Below are 18,436 nucleotides of genomic sequence, written 5' to 3'. Positions count from 1 at the left end.
AGTTGCTGTGTTTGAATAGTAATATGGATATGTAATGTGAATGAGTTGATATCTATATTTCTGTACTGATGTGAGCCCCATACACCCTATGCATAATGCAGGGGGTCCTGATCAAGATGCTATACTACACCTGTAACGAATGCAGTAGTATCAGAGCTGGTTTTATGTAGTCATTTCACTTCAGCGTCATGCATTTTCCGAGAATCCCCTGTTGAAACCTCTGTACTTTCCATATTTATTATTTAGATGCAATTATAAGGACGCTTCTGAAAAGGCTTAGTCAGAAAGCACTAGCATCATCATGGCGACTTACAGTCACTCGTTTACTCCTTAGTATCAACTCAGGGTTCATGTTCTTGATTTTTCTTAGATATCAGTTTAGGGACACAAGTAGAAATCTGAGTTGAACAAATGATAATTACATTTTACTATTTAAGAGATTGCATCTGGATCTTCCCAAGTCTTTGGACCCAATAAATATATTGTATCAGTGACAACATCTCCCTAATTTCCAATTTAGAGTACCTATAGGCAGAGATCTAAGTCCTTTATCCATGTTTGGATATTGTTCTGACATTTGGTGTTTCTAAAATGCACGTATTCCCTGCTTCAATGAAAGGGGGGTTTCATATACTCTGAATAGTTATTTCACTGATCATTGTGACAGGAGATCACGTCAGGCAAGGGTCATATATAGAAAAACCAAAGGAAATGATGGACTGAGCGTTGACAATACAAGCACTCACCCCCAGTCAACTGATCTGGGTTTAATCCATCACCGTTCTTTAGCCCACTCTGCCACCCCAGTTCAGACATGGCCATATGCAAATCAGTCTGACCCTGTGCCTCATGGGAACAGTCCAGCCCGAACTGCCAAGCCATGCCTTCCCTGGACCAGTGTCAAAGTGAGCAAGGGACTCACGTCTGAGCATACCCTGCCAACTTATGGCGAACAAAGAAAAACCAAAGGAAATGATGCTCCGTCCATCATTTCCTTTTAGTTTTTTTTTGGTCTGCCATAAGTTGGCAGGGTATGCTCAGACGTGAGTCCCTTGCTCACTTTGCCACTGGATTCAAGCAAGCCGGGCTGAAGAAGGCTGAAATGCCAGAAACCGGTCCTCTGTAGCTTGTTTCCGGTCCAGGGAAGGCATGGCTTGGCGGTTCGGGGTGGACTGTTCCCATGAGGCACAGGGTCAGACTGATTTGCATATGGCCATGTCTGAACTGGAGTGGCAGAGTGGGCTTAAGAACGGTGATGGATTATATCCAGATCAGTTGACTGGGGATGAGTGCTTGTATTGTCAACGCTCCATCCATCATTTCCTTTGGTTTTTTTTTGTACGCCATGAGTTGGCAGGGTATGCTCAGACATGAGTCCCTTGCTCACTTTGCCACGGGATTCAAGCAAGCCGGGCTGAAGACGGCTGAAATGCCAGAAACCGGTCCTCGGTAGCTTGTTTCCGGTCCAGGGAAGGCATGGCTTGGCAGTTCGGGCTGGACTGTTTCCATGAGGCACAGGGTCAGACTGATTTACATATGGCCATGTCTGAACTGGGGTGGCAGAGTGGGCTAAAGAATGGTGATGGATTAAACCCAGATCAGTTGACTGGGGGTGAGTGCTTATATTGTCAACGCTCCGTCCATCACTTCCTTTAGGTTTTTTTTTGTTCGCCATAAGTTGGCAGGGTATGCTCAGACGTGAGTCTATTGCTCACTTTGCCACTGGATTCAAGCAAGCCGGGCTTAAGAAGGCTGAAATGCCAGAAACCGGTCCTCGGTAGCTTGTTTCCGGTCCAGGGAATGCATGGCTTGGCAGTTCAGGCTGGACTGTTCCCATGAGGCACAGGGTCAGACTGATTTGCATATGGCCATGTCTGAACTGGGGTGGCAGAGTGGGCTAAAGAACGGTGATGGATTAAACCCAGATCAGTTGACTGGGGGTGAGTGCTTGTATTGTCAACGCTCCGTCCATCATTTCCTTTGTTTTTTTTAAAGGGTCATATCTATGCATTAAAATACATTGTGACAGTTAGAAGCCTTGTAGTTCTCGACATAGAAATTTATTTGTTGGGGATACGTTTCAATAACTCCTTGCTGCCTGGTATCAGAGAGAAATTCGAAAATCCATACATGCACTAGTCCTGTTACTACCAACAAGAACAGTTCAAAATTCAACCTTACATTTACATTTGTAGCCTCAATTTTGTGCACATGCTTGTCCAAATCATCCCGTTCATGGTACTTGTGCCATGATCGAGTGACAATGGCATAGTCACAACTTCAATATATTGCCTATAACAAGATAAACAATTTGTCCTAACCCTTTATTTATGCTGTTCAGCCTTTCTGGTATAGTGACAAAATATATTTTGAATGTGAGTTATTAGTAATTACAATGAATCTATAGCTTTGTTTCAAAAGTCCTAAGTTCAAAAAATGAACTTTCCTCTGTGTGATGGTTGCCTATCCCTTGATATGATGTTTACAACAGCTGGTATTCAGATCTACCCTGTTTTTGATCTGGGCTTGTTCAAAGAAATGTTATTGTCCTACCATCTTTCTCTTCACTTAGAACGCTTGTAACAAAAAGAATTTCTTGAGTACTCCACATGGTACCTGTTTGTTGAAGCACAGTTAAGATAATCCTCATTTACATTTATCAGAGAGGAATGAGCAACTCAATTTATGATCTAATGATGTTACTCTGAACTAAGTCTCCTCTCTGTGAGATTTTTGGGTGTCATCATGATGGCGGGAGGACTAGGGTCCGCCGCCATCATGGTAGGGATTGGGACGGCCCGCCATGCATGCGGCATGCATGCGGCAGTTCTACACTCCAAATTAGGATGCGACCGCCACCATTGTGGTTGCAGCTTGCAATTTAACATCGCAGCAGGTGCTGCTGACTGCAGCACCCGCTGCGATTTTAAAAAGGCAGGTGGTGCATTTCCTTGCACTACATGGCAGGCACCACATGGCGCCTGCCACATAGTGCAGTGAAATGTATTGGGTACCATGGGTACCCTCCCAATGCACCCACATCTCTCCCCAACACAAAGGGGGCCTGCAACGGGCTGCCAAAACCAATACTTGCCAGCCGGTGAATGGCGGCTCCACCAACATACACCGGCTGGCGGGGATGCAGCGTACGATGCCTGCTAGGCACGCCCACCATTTTACGAATGGTGACCGCTCCGCCAGGCAATCGGACAGATTGCCTGTGGTGGGTCCGTGGTGGACGGTCTTTGTACCCGCCACTGGCGCGGTTGGACTCCCCCCGCCATCCTAATTTGGTGGGGGAATCGCGACCCGGCTGGCGGTAGTGGGCCTTCATCCATCATAATGACATACTTTGTGTCTACTGTGTTGTAAGTGGCTGATTGGTTCCGGAATGTAAGGAATGTTGAGGTGTTATGGACTGAAGCTGAGTGTATGTGTTCTTAAACTTTGATCCGTGATTATTGTGCATAATAATCCTGGATCTGTTTCTTTAAAAAATTGTCACAGTGTTCCCAAAATGGTAGCCATAATGTAATAATGTTGTCATTCCATAGCAACACTAATCTGAATTTAAATATGGTTCCTCTACCTGCAAATATAGTTGGGTCTAATTCATAAACTTGTAAATGGAAAATACAGAGTAAATATTTCCCTATAATATTAATGTCACCAATTAATCACCACAGTACATTGAAATAGCAAAATAACATGTATATATGTTGAGCTAAAGACTGCGTGCCGGGTGGCAATTTCCTCTAAGCCCTGTTCTTCATACATGGTGGCCCCCCCCACCCCCAATATGATGCTGGAATACAAAAAAATCAAGATTTTAAATATTGAGGATATAGATATCATTTTGACTGTAATATTGCTGTTTAAATTATTGTTTATTAAAACATTGTAGTATTCCGCATTATTTAAATGTTTATATGTGTTTATTTTGTTATAAATTACAATACAGAAATATACGTTATATTATTTGTTCGAAGCCGGTTCTCTATATAGGGCTTCAAAACAAGGTACACTCTGCCGAGAGTTCAGGGACCCTAATTGGTTTACAGAGGCAGAAGTTATAGTCCCAAATGCTGTCTTTTGTGGTAGTGTGAACGAGAAGTTTAGACATATTAGAGGGTAGTGATAAGCATTTGTTGTACTCACAGAAGCAATAAATGAGACACACATTCAAAAATAAATCTGAGACCAAATTAGTAAAATAAAATTTATTTTTATAGAAATCTCAGCACCAAGAACTTTGTGATCAAGTAAGTACTTCTGAGTTATTGATTTTTGCATGTAAGTAAGATGTTTACTTAAATGCGTCTTTACACAGTAAAGCTTTCCTATGGGAGAAAAAGACATATATTGCATACCGTTACTTGCAATAGGTTTTCTGGGGTCCCCTTCAGGACGTAAGGTGGTAGAGCGCCATGGTCCAAAGACTCACCAGCAATTAGTTGTTACCTGTGTTGGAGCATCTGGGTGCAGAGGTGCTGGTCGGGTTGGTAGCTAAAGTGCACCATAATGAAAGGGGAGACACCTAGAAACAGGTTGCAGTGGGGGACTTGGTAACAAGTCCAGGAGGTCTTAATGGGGGACATGACTCATGAGGGCCCTCAGAGCCAGGATGCACAGTTGGTTCTTGGAAACTGGGAGTTCGGGTGCAGAAATGTTAGGTAGGCTGGGCTTATGCATCACATGCGCTCATGATTGTCGGTCTTGCTTGTTGAGGGGAAAAAAATCAGGACATATGGGCCACTTTCGAAGTGTGTCTCTTTGGTGCTGTTCGGTCTTGGAGTCGTGCGAGTCCAGATTGGACTCAAACAGTCATTGGTTGCTACAAGGGGTCCAGTACCCCAAGTATTGTTCCTGTGCGGCTAAAGCTGGTCCTGGTGTCTTCTCACTTGGTGGGGAGATGGATCTGACCTTCTGGAGCATGGATACCTCTGCCTGGGTGACTGCTGTGTTGATGTAACCAGGGGGCAGCATAATGGTGGACCAGACTTTGCTGTCTGGTTTCTGCAAGATGCAAGGGAGCAGCTCCTCTACTCAAAGGGAGATTGCTGGCAATCTGAGAAGTGCTGACAGTCCACCAGGGTCCTTGGCAGATGCACAGGGGCATGACAAGTCACTTTGGTGCATTTGTCAGGACAGGTGCAGGTAGGCAGGGTTTTTTGCCCAAAAGTCTGCAACTGATCCTCAGTTCTTACTTCTTTGCATTTTTGTGCCCTTCTTGTTGTGTCACTTGAATCTGAGTTCATTTTTCCCAGGGTGCCACCTAAATACTCAATTTACGGGTTCTAAGGGGAGTGTAAGGTTGTAGCCGTTGGGATACTTACCTTTGGGATGCCTAAACCCTCTATATGACCACTTCCTGTGAGTAGTGGGCATACCCTGGACCCAGTGTGTCTAATTTCACCAAAGGCCAGGATGGTGGGATTCTACTTTTCACTGTCACTTCAAGTAGCCCACATTAGGGGTATAACAAGCCTGATAGTGAACACACTTCCTGACTAGCTAATTTTCCCATCTTTCCTGATGCCGGAGGTTTCCTGGGCAGGGGGTGGCATTGCCTCTCTCAGGGGAAAGTCAAGGCCACATATCAAAGGTGGTAGAAGCCTTTGAAACCTACTGCCCTGATATGCTGATTACTAGCCATCCTGCTTGGAGGAAGTGAGAACACCTCCGGGCAGTGCTTGCATTGTTTCTGACCTCAAAGAGATTGACTCCCACCTCCAGGGGGCCAGGAACAGGCAGGCTGGTCGATACCAGTCAGCTAGCACACCAGAGGCTGGTAGGTTTTCAGGGGCACCACTAAGGTACTATCTGGGTGCATGGCTTACTAAATCACGACTGACGTCAGTATGGATTTATTAAACCAAGGTATTTGATAGCAAACACCATAGGTTTCAGTGAAGCCATCTTGAAGCTAGGGAACTCGTAATGACCAGTGCCCAGTACATATACTTAAGATGGCTTCCCTATTCACTTGTACTATTTAGTAATTGCACCAGACAGCACTGGGGCAATTCTGCTCATGCAGATATGACCATACATGTAATGCAATGCACACTGCCTTGTGAATGTAAGGCATGCTGTAGGGGTGACTTGAATATATTTAATGCAGTGTATGGGGGCATGGCACATGGTGTGTGTGCCATGTTGTGTTTGTCTGCACCATTTCTTGTCGCTTACAATGGCAGTATGCATGAGTTTTGGTGGTGGGTCCCTTGGGGTGATAAAATATGTGCTGCAGCCCTAAGGAATCCTCTTTAGTACCCATTTCTTAAGTACCAGGGGTATTTATTACCAGGGACTTACAGGGTTGTTAAAGACTTGCCAATTGTACAGTTGCCTTGTTTTTGGGAAAGAACACTGGCACAGGGGACCTGGTTAACAGGAACCTAGTGCACTTCAATCAAAGTTGTATCAAATACCAGGCAACAAATGTGGACAACCATGTAAACAAGCATTGGGATAGTCAATAGGTCTCGCTGTTGGGACCTTATAAGTGTTTAGCCATGCAACACTTGATGTTGTTGCACCAAGGATATTGTGCTGGGTAACTAAACACTTCTAAGATCCCAAAGGTGAAACCTATTGGCTATGCCAATGCTTGTTTTGAAGCCCATTGTCCAAAAATGTACAAATTACTATTTATCACCTATCACATATACAGTAAAGGGAAAGCTAATGTACACAGAACATGAAGGATACTAAAAATGCACTGCTTTAATTGGTTTACACTGCATTAATACAATGTAAATACAATATATTGGTGTTATGTTTATTTGCAATGAGGTTCCTGCATATACAGTTTGTAAACTGATGTATGTTGGAGATTACAAATCTGGAAGCTGAGGAACATGGCGTCAGGCTGACGTCTGCTGCGGGAGCTCCAGTCTGAAAGCGAATTTTTCCCCAAACGAGGATGGAATAGCAGTTACTGAACGGTGAGCGGGTACACGAGATTGCTGATAACCACACTTGTATGAGCCAATTCCTTTTTTTGTTTTTATCTACTCTCTTGTTTTTCTTACGCACGGGGTGAGCCTGGCTGGCGTTTGTTCGGCGCTCGATGCTAGGACCCTGAAGGAGCTTCGGTGCCTGCGGAGCCTCGGCGAGCCAGAGCGGGAAAGAGTGTGCCTTCGATGGGAGTGGCGTCGATCCCGGCTTACGTGGACATGGCAGTGAAATCCGAGAGTGGTGTTAGCTCAAGTGGACAGGAGCCTCAGCGGGAGTCTTGGCCGAGAAATGGCGGAGGTCAAGGCTGATGCTTGCAAAGATTAGCCTTCGCTCCCCTTTCAACCAAGTTTACGATGTGTACAACGCTGCAAGACTAGCTAAAGGAGAGCGAGGCGGCAGGCAGCGAGTCATCAGAGGTAACACATTCAACGTGAATCTGGTAAGGGTTAAGTATTTAGACTATCCATACCAAAAGGCGCCAGGTGCAGATATTGCTAACATAGTCCCTGGCATCCCTAAATTGGTACAACACAGGGGGATGGACTTAGTTACAAAAACTGCATTAAAAACTGTATTAACTCAATTGAAATCTGCTCATCCCAGAGAAGAAAAAGAAGAAAAGGCAGCTCTACATACTGACCCTGAGAGAGAGCAAGGGAGAGAAAGAGAAGAGGTACTGGCACCTATACCTACTGTTTTTCTTGTAGTCTCTGTAGTTCCTAATGCACCTACTAGAAATAGGTACCAACTTAGGTCCAATTTATACCTACAGAATACGGGGTCTGGTTATTTGAGTGCCCCAGGGTCAGAGGTTTTGCCGCTTACCCCAAAGGGGAGGAAGAAGGAAAAAAAAAAGATAAAACCTTAAAAGGAAGGGAGACTAGAAAGCAGAGACTGTTAAAAAACGCCCCGCCTCAGCTGAAACCAAAACCTACACCCTCTTTAAAGTCATACTTTAAAATTATGGAGCAAGTGGCAGAGCCCAAGGGGGGAGAGCCTCCTGCACTATCGTCCACACTATCCCCTACTCCCATTCCCACTCTCACTATTACCACTCCAGATAAACAACTGGCAGATGTAGGGCCTCAACCCGTAATTTTAGAGAACAGGTACACGGTGTTAACATCAGACCCTGATCCAGAGGAGCAGATGCTGCGTGAGGGGGATATATGCAGTCAAAATTTTCCACAGGCAGCTCATGGTTTATCCTCCCCTGTGGCATCTGCTGAAGTTTGATTAGTCCAGGATGGTAGAAGCTGCGAGACGGTACTAGATGGGGGGCTCTCACAGATGGAGTCATTCCTACATAACTTGAGAGGCGACCTATTGTCTAAATTTGACATATTGGAGGCGAACCAGAAGAGTATTCAAAAACAGTGCTCTAACTTAGGGGATAAATTAGATGATGTCTGCAAGCGGGCGGGTATTCTGGAAGAAGAAGTTACTCTGTTGGTGGGGGACTTCAAAACGACATGACAGAGACATTGAGACTCTTAGAACCCAAAACAGGACTCTCCAGATGGAAATTGAGAGATTAGAAATTCAGTCCAGGAGAAACAATTTGAAATTTTTAAAAATCCCGGAGGGGGCAGAGAATGGGGATGTTAAGGCATTCATATGCAAACTTCTCAGAGAGGGTGTCCTTAAAGACAGACCTGATATAGACCTAGAGTCAGAAATTCAAAAGGCCCATAGGGACCCCTTCAGACTGCACACTGGGAGAAAAGCCCCTAGAAAGATTTTGGTAACTTTTCATACATACACCGTAAAGGAGTTAATTTTGGGAAGAGTTTTGTCAGATGCAACACTCCGAATAGACTCAGTTAAGTACTTGATTCATTCCGATGTGGGGATGGCAACAGCGCAACGACAAGAGGAACTAGGAAATAGGATGCCAGACTTGAGGAGTATGGGCGAACAGGTCCAGATGAAATTTCCAGCCTTTTTAAAAGTGGTCTGGAGAAACAAAACACATAACTTTCTATCACCTCAAGAAGTGGACACGTTCCTAACCCTACTGAGGGAGAGCTCTTAGTGGAGCCTTATCTATTTGTTATCTCCGCACCCAGGCATTATGTCACTCCTATATCTCGATGCTCTGAAATCTTGACAACTGAAAAGGACCCAAAAAGAACTGAGAGAAATCACCCCCTCCTAGGATTTTAGATCAAAACAGGGGAAGGGGCAATCAGATGAGGAGCATTAGGGGTGAACTGTAAAAAAAAAAAAAAAACCAAGGAGATAAATGCGTGTACACATAAGGGGTGGGAAACTTTGAATTAATAAAAGAAAACATAGGGGAGAATACACATGGGGAAAAAATATATATATATATAAATAAATAAATAATGATATAAATAGTGATAAATTAAAAAAATAACAAAACACACTAGAGATCACATTGTTTGGTACCTACTCTCGGTTTCACAAGAGGGGAAAATCCCGATCAGACACCAAGGGGCTTCCAACAGGCGACAAGATCGCCAAGATAGGTATGGGGGGGGGGTCCTAATGGGAGGTGAGTAGTTAGTTGGGTGGCAGGGGTAAAAAATGGAAAAAAATATCCTCATGTACCTATGAAGAAACAAAGTTTTTTTAGATGGGAGCTTGACAGTGCAACTTTCAAAGTAAGGTCCGTATGGCCAGGATGATAGGTAAAATAAAATTCATCAGTTGGAATGTAAATGGTTTAAGGGATAGGAAGAAGATGCATAGGGTAAAAGATTATTTGTATAATTCGGGGGCCCATATCTGCCTGCTTGAGGAGACACATCTAGAGACTCGAGAGTTTAAGTCCGCATTTAGCAGATGTGGGTGGGTCCAAGATACCCTCTGTTCAGAGCAAAGTGGTAGTACGAGAGGGGTGGAAATATTGATTAGATCAAACGCTGGGATCAGGCTGGTAAAATCTGGACAGGTCATTCTGGGAGATGGCTGGTGGCATCCTTAATAAGTGGTCAGCTCCCCTTTACATGTGCCATCTACTATGGGCCTAATCAAGACGCTCCGGGATCCCTCATAAAGCTTAAAGCTAGCTTAGTGGAAACCGTAGGACCAGTAATCTTAGGGGGCGATTTTAATTTGATTTTCGATGAAAAATTAGATCGTACCTCTAGGGTTAGATTTACACCTCCTCAAAGGTCCCGAATAGAGCTTAAGAATATAATGAAAGAAAGTAATCTTATTGATATCTGGAGAGCGAAGAATGAAGGGAAAAGGGATTACTCCTTTTACAGTAAAAGATATGGACATCACTCCAGAATAGACTTTTTTCTATTGGATAAAAAACTCTTTTCAGCGGTAGATTCTACATCCTATATCAGCGGTAGATTCTACATCCTATATCACAGCGATCCTGTCCGACCATTCAATTGTAGAACTTGTAATTCACCTTAAACAGAAGATACAGCAGAGGAGGTGGACCCTAGATAGAACCCTCTTATCTCAGAAGGAGGTTAGGCTGGATCTGGTAACACAGACGGTGGAGTTGTTTAGGCTTAACAACGATTCTACAAGTAAACAGTTGGTATGGGAAACATTCAAGGCGTTTATCAGAGGCTATTTGACTACCTTGATGATTGGGAGAAATAAGCGGATGAAGGTAGAGGAAGAAGAACGTCTCCTCAAGCTTAAACTAAAAGAACAGGAGTTACAGAGAGCATCAATAGATAAGTTGAATACTAGACCTCGACTACAAAAAGAACTTGATACTTTACGGGCAGAGTACCAAGCAAATTTAGATAAGGTTTTAAAAAACAGATGGGACGCTAGCAAGCTCCAAAACTTTTCGTATGGGGAGAAATGTGGTCACCTACTTGCATGGAAAGCCTGTGCAGATAAGACTAGAAACCAGATAAGCTGTCTATCCCTGCTAGTACAAGGGTTACCACCCATGATGATGATCTCATCAGGGAAGAAGTGAAGACCTATATGCAAAATCTATATAGAACCAACCCTAGCCACTGCACACAGCAAGCTGAAAACTGACTAGGTAAGATACAGCTTCCTAGTTTGTCAGAAGAAGATAGGTCTTTTATCAGTTCTGAGATTAGGGAGGGCGAAGTGAGAACCCAGATTCTGAAAATGGCCAAAGGAAAAGCAGCTGGCCCTGATGGGCTCCCTGTAGAGTTGTACAGGATAGTCCTTGATCAAATAATCTCTGATTTAACACTACTGTTTAACCCCTTCGATGCTCATGACGGAACGGTTCCGTCATGAGCATCGGCCGAGCTGTGCTCATGACAGAACCGTTCCGTCATGACCACACCCATTTTCATTAGGGCCCAGCACCGGCGGTAAATCTGCACCGCACGGATGAGGTTAATGGAATTCTTATAGGGGGAGAGCAGGCTCCAAATTCATGGTTGGAAGCTACTGTCACATTAATACCAAAGCCAAACAAAGATCCAGTAAAGATCGAGTCCTACAGACCAATTTCCTTATTAAATGCAGATTGCAAATCTTTGCAGAAATATTAGCGGCGAGACTTGCCAGGGTGGTTAAAACTATTGTCCATAGCGATTAGAGGGGCTTCATTCCCGATAGACAACTTAACAAGCTAACTTTTCAAGTTATTGCTGCAATAGATGTAGCCATAGAAAAAGAACTGCCTCTGACCCTGGTAGCGGTTGACCCCGCTAAGGCATTTGATCAAGTAGAATGGTCACATCTATAGATAGCACAGGCTGGCTTTGGGGTCCCAAACACCTTCATAACAGCTATAAAATCTCTCTACAGTACACCGTGTGTTAAAATCTTAGTGAATGGGTTTCTCACGGAGTGGATACCTATCACCCGTGGAACTAAGCAGGGCTGTCCTCTGTCGCCTCTTTTGTTTAATTTATATATTGAGCCTTTCGTTTGTCTGTTGAGGTCTGATCCAATAATTAAGCCCTTTATGATTTCTAACCTAGAGTTAAAATTTGCGTTATACGCGGATGATTTATTGATATATACTTCAAACCCGGCTGAAGCGCTACCAAGATTGATAGAGTTGGCAGAAAACTTTGGAGAGATTTCAGGGTATACAATTAATAAAGATAAGACCAAGATTATGGATTGGAATCAAGAGGAAGGGATCTTAGGATCAAAAACACGAATGAGATATCTAGGCGTACATCTCACTAAAAAGATTGAGGATATTCCAAAACTTAACCTAGATAGAGTCACCATAGATGTTTGTACCCTACTCCAGAGATGGTCGTCCCTCCCCTCAAACATCTTCTGGAGAGTCAACCTAATGAAGATGATTATCCTTCCAAAGATAACGTTTCTATTCAATTGTATTCCTTTATCCTTTCACACATTGGCTATTAGAAAACTACAGGGGAAACTAGTATCTTTTATTTGGAATTCAAAGTCTCCACGAATTGCCTGGAAAAAGCTCAGGAGAAGTTTGAAAACGGGGGGGTTGGGTTTCCCAGACCTATTTGTTCATTGCCATGCATTTCACTTCAAAACATTTAGAGTATTGGCTGGGAGAACGATCAATCTTCTATGGGTTTACTTTTCTCAGCATTGTTACAGGACATCCCACAGGGACTAGACTCTTTTCTGTTTACATTTGGAGACACTAAATATTTTTTAAAAGTGAGACTCAAGATTTTGGGGACAGTTTTAAGAAACTGGGCATTCGTTAGGAAAAGGCTTAATGTTCCATACTACGCAATGCAGGCCCCGATATGGGACTCTCCGGGGACCCCAGCTTGTCTGGACGATCAGTTATCCCGGCCTCTGAGGTTGGCTGGGTTAGAACGTTGGGGGGACCTACACGTGGAAGCCCAGCTCTTGAGTTGGGAAGTTCTCTCTAATTTGACTAGGGGCACACTCACCAGATTCAAATATTACCAACTAGCTGGATGGTGGTCAACTAGAGCCTGGAATTTTAAGAATTCAAATCCGAAGTTTGATTTAGTAATTAGAAATGGAAGGTGGAAAAATCAAATCTCATATTGGTACTCAACCATGCTTGAAGTTGAAAAGGTGACAGAACCAGAGATACAAAAACATTGGGGTAATTCTTTAGACCCGAACAGTGGGAATGCTGTGGACTTGTGGTTTGATTCCGTTTCCATCTTGCAAGCAGCAGTTAAGCCTGCTACGCTAAAAAGAAACCATTTGTATACTATGTATAGGGCGTACATAACCCTTAAAAAACTAACAAAATTTTCCAATTTAGTATACCATTGTCGAAGATGCAGGTATCCTGAGGCGGACGATGTCCATATGTTCGCAGACTGCCCAGAAATAAAAGATTACTGGGCTAAGATTCAAGGTTTTTTGGAAGACGTCCTTCAAAGACCCCTGGAGGTTACCATAAAAACTATTCTATCCGGGTTGTGTTTAGACTATAATGCAAATGACCCCCAGACTAGATTTGTTTTTTATGTTTTTTATGTTATGCTCCTTGCAAGGCGTGAAATCTGCAGAGCTTGGAAGGATCCAATCCCTCCTACGTTTTCAAATTGCTTAAGACATATTTTGTTTACAAGCAAATCTGATATGGCATGTGATCACACAACTTTGGTTAGAACCTGGGCTGCCCTAGTGGCATGGCAAGACGAATGACTGGTTTTCTAATGAGGTGGACACTGTGCAACCACTAACAGGGGCTTCTTCTCGCCAGCCCCGCATGTGAGGTGCAATGTTTGTGACCACTGGAAGGGGGCAGCTAGCCACTTGAAGTGTATACTACCTCCTGTTTTCAGACTTACACTGTGACTTTAACATGTGCAGGAAATATGGAGTGTGATTGGTAGGCATTCAGGCTGTGTGACAAAATTGATCTTGCAGTTAAGGAATTAAACACAGTTGCAAACATGAGATCTGGCGTTGTGTCATATTTTCTTACCTAGAAATTATTGCATGTAATCACATCTCGCCTCTGGCGTCCAGCTGCTGCACCGGCTACGCCAGCTGGCATATGTCCTGGGACAGGCCCCTCCACGTCTGAGCAATCCGATTCACTTACCTCCACTGGTGTGCCTTTCCTGGTGGCGATGTTGTGTAGCATGGCACATGCTACCACTATCTTGCAACAGGTCTGGGGGCTGTATTGTAGTGCCCCTCCGCTCTTGTGGAGGCATCTGAATTCATAGCACTTGGCAATGAATACATTTTACTGTTTGGGGTTACATGTGTCATGTACTTTCCTTTCCTGATGTGCACATTCAATTGGGGACTGGGTGGGTGACAAGGCACCACTTCACTGTTCATGTTACTACATCTCCCATAATGCATTGCTTTGTTCCTGTGTACCTGCTCTTGACTACAAATGTACTACTGCCCCTAGGTCACTGCTGGGGGGTGTTTGGGGGGTGTCAGGGGTAGAGTGTCATGCTTCTTATCTGATCCTGGTACTTGTTGCTCCGAGCTGTCGAGATCAGCCACGCCCATTACACTTTCTGGTTGCAGGGTCCCTTCCACCAATTCCTCCAGAGGTGTTGAGTCAGAGACTGTTGAGGTCCCTCCACCGGTGTTCCAGGACTGCTCCAGCCTGGCAGCCAACTTCTCCTTCGAGCGCTGGCGCAGATCTTACCATCGCTTTCTCAGTTCATCGTGTCACTCCCACTGCATTTACTTTCTGCTGGATTTCAGCCCAAATGTGCCTCTTGCGAGTCTCAGGCGCTCTCAATGATTTTTTTCCAAATAGTAGCTCATGGCTGAGCACCATTTCCTGGATGAATACCTCCAACTCTGACTCTGAGAATTTCTGCTTTCTCTTCCTTGCACCTTCACTCTGCTGCTTCTGCTGAGCTTCCTGGCTGGCCATGTCTCTAGTTTCAGCCATTCTGTAGAAAACTGCACAGTTCCCTCTCCAACACTCCTTCTCTCTGACTGTGACTCAGCAACTCAGGTACAGCACTTACTGGTTGTGATGTCTTCAATCTGCACCTGAGTTTACGATTGGCCGATTTCCAAAATTTGCAAAATTGCGATTTTTTCCGTTAAGAAATCGCAAAATTGAGATTTCTTATGGTTAACCCTTTCGATGCTGATGACGAGCTCAGCTCGTCATCACCCACGGGTGTCGTGTGCTGATGACGAGCTGAGCTCGTCATAGTGCCACTAAAATGGCATTTTCCAGCACTGGGGGGGAAAACGCCCAGCAGCCATGTGGTTAAGGAATCGCTATTGGGAGTCTCGCAATTAAATATTGATTTTTACTGAATCGTTATTTAATTGTGATTTATTATATATATACCAATTTGCGATTCTGAGTTTACGATTTGCTAAAAACCATAATTCAGAATCGCAAATGGGTACCTTCCTACATATTGCCCCACGCCATTAATATAGAGTGAAAACAGAATGGAAGCAAGTACGCAACCCTGTCTCATTCCTCTCTCTATTGGGATTGGCTTTGTGAGTTCCCTATTCATACCCAAGTGAACTCTAGCGTAGTTCCCATTATGTAACCTTTTTAGCTGCATGACCAAATATGGGGTGCCACCTTGTTTTTCAAGTGACTTCCATAATAGACTTCAGGATAAGAGGTCAAAAGCTGCCTTCAGATAAACGAATGACACATAAATGTGCCCCCTCCTGATTTTAACCGATTTCCAGATCATACACAGGATTCTGAAGTCTTGATCTGTTGTGCTAGTATAGGATCTGCTTCCTGCCTGATATAGAGACAGTATACTATTAGTCTCTGTCCAGTTGTTAAACCTGTTCAGTAACTGCCTGGCATACATTTTTTGGAGTAGGTCTATCAGGCTAATTGGCCGGTAATTCTCAGGTTTATGTTTTCTTCCCTTTTTGTGGATAGGGGTAATTTCAGCCCCTTTCGACGTTCTCGGTATTAGGGCACCGACTGATATTGCGTTTCTAAGAGCATTGACAAATGGGACCCATACCTTTTTGTCATGTTGGAATAAGTCACCAGGGAGTCTATCTAGTCCCAGTGCTTTACCCGGTTTAATGGAGCCTAAAGTGTACTCCGTTTCTTGCATTGAGAAGACAATCACCCCACTGTCTCCCTCTGTGTGAATATGCCGTCTATCTCTGCTCAGGGCTACAATGGGATGAAAACTTGAGTGCAACTCGGTAAAATGGTTGGTCCAAGTCACCGAGTCCAGATAGTGCTCTGTTCTTCGTACTTGGGCCTTCCACCCCCATGCTATAATTTTCTAAAACTCTGCCTGGTTATTTGTTTTTGCTGCCTCCAAAAGATCCAGCCAGCTATTTTCCTCCCAGTTCCCCTTGGCAGTGGCCAATGCTTTCCGGTGTGCATCCCTGGCACTTCTCACTGAACCTACACTTCCCTGCTTTATTGATTCAAGTAAAGCTGACTTAGATATTCTACATTCAGTTGTGTACCATGGGTTTACCTTTAGTCCTGCCCTTGGATTGGGTTTCAAATTCTACCTTGTTTTTTGAGAGAAGGGGCTCTAGTTTTGAGACCAGGGCAGCATGCATAGATGTTATAGTCAGATTGCTTGACTCTAGATGTGCACCTACTATTTCTGCAAAAGTATTATAGTTGGTGGTCATAATTTCTATTCTACCTGTGATCTTCGGCCACCCATTAAATTTTCGGTTGTTCCCTACTAAGGGCTGCACATCATGTATAATTTAATTGGTCATCCCTTGCTAAATGGCCTATTACTTCCAAACATAATGGTCAGTGATTACTGTCATCCCTCATTTCTATTTTAAAGCTCACTATTCTGTCCAGCTATGGATGCTATGCATTATATAGTAGATTCTCGACTGTGTGCTGAAACGCTTGAAAGTATTGAGAGAGGCAGTTTCGTCCCCATTATTGAGAACCCTTCCTTTACATGCCTTTAGATGGTATTCTACAGTTAACTGTACTATCTGTAGCGCTATATTAGTGCAAGGTTTAGAAGGCCCAGCCACTAGTTGAGGTAGGACTAGGGCCGTATCCTCTCCTTCTGTGGCACTTTCTAATCCAATTAGTGGCTCGTAGGCACAATTAAAATCCCAACATACAATTACAGTGTCACTAGGTTCTATGAGATGCAGAGCATTGCTTAGTATGTTGATAATCTCAGAATTTAATGTTTGCCTTGTTGGTCTATTATAGATGTTAAACAACTATAGTTTTTCATTATTATATTTTAAATATATCGCCAACAGGTCTAGGGAATCTGTACTAAGATTCATGGATCGTGACACCAATGTAATTTTAATCCAAATTACTAGGCCCACCCGATGGTCTCCCTCTCTGCATGGGAATTGCATTCTTATAAAATGTTTTTATAACCCAACTTATGTGGAGGTATCAATAGCCTTGTCCCTTGGAATAGACAGATATCAAATCTGTCAATGTAGCAATGCCAATCAGGATCTTCAAGCTTCTGTTTTAGGCCCGCTATGTTCTCGGATACTATAGCTAAACTTTCTTGACCAATTGTGATAGTTTTAACTGTTTGGGTATTAGAATCTGTGGTTGAATACACACCCTCGCATCTTGGAGTCTCCTCCAGCTGATTTGTTGTTTAGATCACTAACAAAACTCCTTGTCTCTATAGCCGTTTGAAAGCCACTAGCATGTGATTTTTGGCAGTGATCGTTGGAGTTCTTTATTCAGTCTGGTATCACTCTGAGTTAGTAGAAGGAGTTGAGATCTAATGCATCAGTGAGTTTCCTCCAAGAGTTAATCATTTTTATCTAGGCTAGAACTACTAGGTCTTCTATCTTGTACTAGTAGTGGCTGAGCAGACCTGTGGGGGATAGAGCATCCCAATTGGATCGATGAGGAGTCTGGAGAGTAGGTGCAAAATTGTAGAGTGAGCAAGATGTCTACCAATTCTGGCTCTGTTAGTGTCAACTCTATACAGTCTACTGTTTGGACCTAAGGAAGTTCACCTGTGTGCCCCGATAATATTCACTCAGATCATCGAGCGACAACTCCTGACGTGGCAAATCCAATGGATCGTTTTGTTATTCAGGGAGTCTTCCCCCTCTAATCCCTACCTTGCACTTAGTTTTGGAACATTTGTCATTATGATTTTATTTGCTGACGACATTCGAATACAGTGTGTATATACTGAATAGTTCTTACTGTGCTGAGGGGGTAACAGATTTTGAGACAGATTACAAATCCTCTGGTGATTAGATGTATCTGGTGCACCTGCTCATGTAGAATTGTTATTAGCATAATTCCCATTTAGATCAGAAGGGGTTTTGATGAGAATGAGCAGCAGTTGCTGGGATTATTTGAGGGTGCCGGTGACGATGACTTGTCCCCTGGATGGTGTTTACTTTAAATGGCTGAAGGTGGTTACTCATGCCTTGTGATACTGCTTGCGATTGCCCTGCTATAACACATGACTCTTGTGTAATCAGAGGTGTGGGAGACACACTATGTTAGAGTATTGTTTTAACTAGTGTGGTGAGTCCCGCAATCATCGTTCTCAAAGACCGTAATTGTATGTATTGCAAAGTCCTTTTAAAACCATACAGGATAAAACATAAATTTCATGTACAGGCTGGAAATTCATAA

The sequence above is a fragment of the Lissotriton vulgaris genome, unplaced genomic scaffold (genome assembly GCF_964263255.1).
Source record: "Lissotriton vulgaris unplaced genomic scaffold, aLisVul1.2 SCAFFOLD_598, whole genome shotgun sequence".
In the NCBI taxonomy this organism is placed as follows: domain Eukaryota; kingdom Metazoa; phylum Chordata; class Amphibia; order Caudata; family Salamandridae; genus Lissotriton; species Lissotriton vulgaris.
The sequence above is the reverse complement of the archived record's forward strand: the minus strand, read 5'-3'. Positions refer to the sequence as shown.